The 5,880-nt window shown below is 33.1% G+C and overlaps 1 protein-coding gene across 2 annotated transcripts in view; it reads left to right on the forward strand.

Annotated features, from left to right (window-relative positions):
* The window catches only part of LOC110025032 (meiosis-specific protein PAIR3), a 42,076-nt gene that overhangs the window by 13,326 nt on the left and 22,870 nt on the right, over positions 1 to 5,880 (forward strand). The window contains exon 1 of one of the 2 annotated variants that reach the window (XM_020725270.1): positions 5,715 to 5,852. The exons of the other annotated variant lie outside the window; for it this stretch is intronic. The gene's annotated coding sequence lies outside the window, so the exon portion shown is untranslated. Of the gene's footprint in view, positions 1 to 5,714; positions 5,853 to 5,880 lie in introns of those variants that run through there. 2 annotated transcript variants of the gene reach the window in all.

Raw genomic sequence — 5,880 nt, forward strand, 5'->3', positions numbered from 1 at the left:
TAAAAGGAAGAGTTTTGAATTTCTAATGGTGGGGGTACCTTTTCTAGTTTTCTAAGACTAGTCAATAGGAAAGTCCTATGGCTAGACCTAGGCTACTAAAGAAGTTTTCTAGACCTCAACCAAAAGTGAGGTCAACAGGTGTGATTCACAAATAAATTAAGATTCAACACATTTATATTTAAGATCTAATTTTTACTCTTCATATCTCCGTCGCCCCCCTCCCCCACAAAAAAAAAACATGTTATTGATTGGTTGTTTCAAAAACAAGCCTATTTTGAACAAGAACAAACACTGCATTGATTAAACTTGACTCGTCTGCATCGTAAAACATTGAGAAGAACGAATTAAAGATGATGGGTGAAGGAGTCTAGCTTGGGTACAACTGTATATTTTCCTCTTACTAGAAGGTTCGAATTCTCTTTTCTATCAAACGAGTTGTGTCATCCTATACAATATTAGTTTTACTTATTTGCCCCATATCACTAGATTACTCCGCACCTGGTTCCCTAGTCTTTTTACTTCTATCTTCATGTTATAACCATTCGATCTATATTTCTTGTTTGTGATCTCCACACTCAATCATGCATTTTTTTATCACCCAACTTATATCTCTCTTTTTTTCAAAAAAAAAAAGAAAAAAAGAAAAAAATGTCTCTCCAACAACAATCACTTATATAAACAACCAAATTTTTATTACTTAGCTACAATCTCCAAATTTTAATCTCATTAACAGTTATCTTTTGTTTTCCAAAATATCGTTCCTCAAATACATTAGTTCGACCTCTACTGCTTGATTATATTTACTTGATTGTAGTTACCCATTTACAGTAGTTGGATTTTGATACATCTAAAATATATAATACTTTTAGACACATTTTTATACCTATTTTTTAGATATTGCGCTTTAATGGAAAGTATTTGGAGCAAAAATGTGAAAATTATGTTAAATGTTTTGGCGCCTAAGCGCTAGATCCGACGCTTAAGTGCCGGTGAAACAGAGAAGGCAACGCCTAATCGCCAGAGGCCCCACGCTTAAGCGTCAGAGACAGTTATGTAACAGTTTACTTTATTTTGAAGGGACATTTGAGGCACCTATTAGCTAAAGAAGGTGGTTATGACCACTAGAAATGAAATTTTGATTAAAAAACTTGTGAAAAGAGACATCCTCTGGAGAATATATCGAATTGAGACACATTTTGAAGAGTTATTAAGACGCCTCTTGGATATTTATAAAATAATAAAGTTGAGACTTTAAAGTGTGCTTGAAAGTTCTGAAAGTGTTGGAAAGGGCGAGTTTTGAGAGGTAGTTTTAGAGAAATTTTCAGGCACCACAAATTTACTTTATCTTTTTTCTCTTAGTTTTATTTAGAGAGTAAGAGTGTTGTAAAAGAGAAGAGATTCAAAGGAACTCCAAGAGTTTGGTGAAGGAGTTGAAATAAGTTTTTATCTTTTATTTTTAAACTACTTTTGGTTTTAATCGAGACTTCTTGTTGGTTTGACAATGATTTCTATTTTTAAACTAAAGTGTGGTTTTGTTTTCTCCATAGATTCTGAGTAGTTTTCCTTATCTTTCTCATTAAAATGATAAGTAATTAAAGTGTTGGATGGAAGTTGTGGAGAGTATTGATCTTTAATGTTGGAAGAAGTTGTGATGATTTAAATCCATGCACTTCATTTACTTTTTGATTTGACCAATCCATATGTTAAAATTTGTTGTAAGAACATGTGAGAACCTGGTTGGTATTGTCTCACTCAACAATTGGAAAGAATCACATCAGGCTGTATGAATGAGAATGTAGTTCATATAATTGAGTGCAAATAAATAGATAAATAATCTTTGAAGTGTGCAGAGTTAGATGACTTTAAAGTGACATGTTAAAGCCCCCAGCTTGATTTATTGTTTTAGGTTCTGATATGAGATGTTAGCCCCCGGGTTGAGGGAATCGAGGGAACTGTATAATAGAGCTAGCATCTTCCTTGCCTAGCCGGTCTTCAGAACTATTCAAACTTTAAATTAACCAATGTTCCTTATAGCATTTCTAGTAAAGGTAAAAAATATTATTGCTCTTATTTGACACAACACAATTTGCATACTTCCACAATAAAATTCCTATATTTATTATTGACTCATGATAAGGAGAAAAATATTTTCATATCAAGTACTTTTCTTTACATAAACTCAAGTTATCTTTAGAAGTTTTATTATTTTATCAAAATATCAAAAATACCAAAAAGTATTGAATTTTACCTACTATTAAAATATTTATCGTTTAAGTAATTGTCTTTTAAAATAGAATGTTCGTTGATAAATATTGCATATTATTTATTTTTCCTGTGGGTTCGATATTCAGGTCTTAATCAAAAAGTCATATATTACTTGATAACGATACATATACTTGCGTAGTATCTATATTGAAAAATATCATCAAAGACATTGTTATACTGTGCACATAAACAGTAAGTCGGGATCAGATTTCCATCACTGAATCTCTCAATCACCATGAGTTGACCATGGTTTCTTAACCTTTATTTGTTGGCCACAATCTTTTAACCAAAGTCTCTTAACTAGTGTTATTTAACCACCGATTTACAATGATTATCACCAACAACAAAGTCAATCTCACTAATGTCAATGATCACCATCACTTATAAAACTAATGCATGAAATTAATTCTTGAATTCACTTATCGAACTGAAGCACATCATTAATGCAATCCATGATTTATCAAGTTGATGCTTGCTTTTGACATGCCTTGATACTTCTTATAAAATTATTGAAAGACTGATACATCAAAAATATATGCATTTTTAGACCCATATTTTATACTCATTTTTAGTAATATTGTACTTTAAAGGAAAGTATTTTTCATGTTTTATTGCAGGTTATTGCTTTTTAGGACTTGGAGTAAAAAAGAAAACAAAAAAGAATGAAATTTTGAGTCAAAATTGAGTTTTTGAAGAATTGTTCAGCGCTGACGGCTTCGTTTAACAGAGAGCGTTGTCTAAATTAAATGGTCACTGGCGCCGATGGCACTAGAATGGGTGTCGACGGCGCCAGTGTCGATGCAGACCATATTTCTTGAAGATTCGACAAATTTAGATGCTTTTTGAAGAGTTTGTGGATGTATCTATTGGAAAACCGACCCTATGCTCTATTTAGAGCCGAAATTGATCAGAAAAGAAACCTTCTTTGCTCTTTTTCGCCCCCCTTTTGTGCCTCTTCGCACCCTTCAAGCACTTTTCACTTTCTTCCACGCCATTCCACACCATTAGTTATTTATTTCCTTTATAATTTTGAGTTTTTGTAGTTAGTTTAAGTGTGAATTCTTCTCTAAGAGTGTTTGGAGAGGAAGAGCAGTGAGAGATTTCTTCTTCCTACATTTCCTATTAGAGGCTACAAAGGATTTTCTTTGAGAAAGAGTTTCAGATAAGTGTTGTTTATTTATTATTGTTGTATGAACTTTCTTATGTATATGAAATTTGTGTTTTGTTGTATCTTTCTCATGAAGTCTGAGTAGATTCCTTTATCTTTCTTCCTACTTTGAGATATGGTGAAATGAAGAAATAATGTGGATGTGCCAGTTGTGGTGGCTTTTCAACTCCGTTCTTAATTTACTTTTCGATCTGACCAATTAAATTGTTAAAATATGTTGCGAAACATATGATCCTGAAAATATAATATGAGTTTTACAACAGAGTGAGGATCACATTTAATTTCATGAAGGAGTATTTCGTTCATGGAATTAAGTGCAAATAAATAAGGAAATATACATTGTTGGATGTAGAATTGGAGATTTTAGGGTGACAGACTAAAATCCCCAATTCGATCTTAGTGTTTAAGAACTAAAACGAGAGTTAGTTTTCATGGGAAGGGAAGTGGGAGCTCTGGAGTGGGAGCTAGTATCCTTCTAGCCTAGCCACGGATTTAGGGACTAAACCTAAGATTAGCTAATAATTTTCTATAACACTGAATCAGGGTAGAGAATTAAAATTGCTCTTATTTGGCATAATACATATTTAAACCATTTATTTCATCTCATTTCACCAAAAACTGATTGTAGTGGGAAAAATGATTTTTCATATTAGAAAACTTCATTACATAAACATAGTTTAGTAGTTACTATTTTAAACTTTGTATTTAAATTTTACTAGTAGTTAATAATTTAGTTCTCATAGTATCTCAAACATTCGAAACTAGTAACAGTAATTTTTTTTTTATTTCTGTGAATTTCCTAGTTAATTTATCATTTCAAATTTAAATCTTCCTTGTGGGATCGATATTTGGGACTCAAATAGAAAGTTTTATATTACTTGATAATAATACGTATACTTGCGTAGAATCACAACATTAAGTGCTTAATGTTATTATTCATAAAATACCACATCAAAATTTTGGTATCATTGTAAAACAGAGTCAACTTTATAAATTTTATACAACTATATTTTCCGGGATCAAAGACACACCCATGCAGTAGCTTTGAAAGAGCTAATAGTCTATCGAGCCCTTCTTAAAGATATTCAAGGAAAATCTTTCGAGGCATATGATGGAGCATTTGAGAATTGAAAAAATAACCAAAATATTTTACAAAAGAAATTACAAAATATACCTTAATTTAACAAATGATTGAAACCTTGTGTGGAGCGAACAAATCTACATGAGTTTTTTTTTACTAAGAATTGATGATGACAATCATTGCTTAGCAGCATTTAACATCAAAGACCGCCAACATAAGCCTCCATCATCATTATATATTTATTATTGCTTTATGGCAATTGACTCGTACAATCACCCAACAACAATTGCATCTCACAAATTGCTGTCAATTTTCATTCTTATGGCTATCTTTTTTTTATTGTTTTCTTGGCACCGACAAATCACATTCATTAATTCACTCGACTAATCTGTGTCAAGAGAATTACTGATTTACCTAATTAGAAAAGATTTTGTATGATTAATCATGCTACTAGCATATCTGGTTGCTTCTAGTATGATATATCAGCTGGTTTATGTTCTTATTATCAATTAAAATTCAAAAGATATAATTTTCCCTATTAATCATTGGAAATGAATTTATAAGTTTCTCAATTCCTAATCTTCTCTAGCGGTATTACTAAATAAAGAGAAAAACATTATTTATCTATCTATGTTGTAGTGAAGATGACATGATTTTGAAGCATGGTTGTTACTAATTTCAAAATTATTCCTGATTTTATTTTCTAAATAGAAAAGATAAATAGTAAGGAAATAGATGTTTCATTTTTGTGTGAAGGTGAGGGGTGCAAATGAGTTGAGCTCGAGTCATGCCAAGTTCGAGCTGGGCTTGTACTGGTAGTAGCTGGCTTGAGCTAGAGCTCGGTCGTCCTGGTAGAAGCGGGCTCGCGATCTCGAATTAAGAACTCAATTTTTACGGAGGTCACGACGACAGTAGTGGTGGTCGGAAGAGGAGGCAGTGGGAGCTCGACACGAAATACATCAAAAATGATTAGTGATAGGCTAATTGAGTTGGATCACTAACCAACGAGCCTAGCCGGAATGAGCTCAAGCTCGAGCACGTTTAATCAACAAACTCAAATTTGAGCTTAAGCTCGAGCTATACCTCGTGGCTCGATTATTTAGCACACTTGCACCGTGATATATATGGAGGGAAAAGGAATAAAAACATCCCCCCCCCCCGCCCCCCACATTCTCTAAAAAAAGCGCCACGGAGAAGGCATTTTCACTTCTTTTGAAAACGTTTCCCTCTTCCTAAATGGAGGGAAAAGGAAAGCGGATAGCCCTCGTCGGCGAAGCTTCCCTGCGCTCTGAACCAACTGCCTTTTAGGGTTTCCTTCACAGAGTAGATCTTAAAGAGGTGATATGCTCAAAACCATTCCTCTTTC

This window comes from Phalaenopsis equestris, unplaced genomic scaffold (genome assembly GCF_001263595.1).
Source record: "Phalaenopsis equestris unplaced genomic scaffold, ASM126359v1 Scaffold000287, whole genome shotgun sequence".
In the NCBI taxonomy this organism is placed as follows: Eukaryota; Viridiplantae; Streptophyta; class Magnoliopsida; order Asparagales; family Orchidaceae; genus Phalaenopsis; species Phalaenopsis equestris.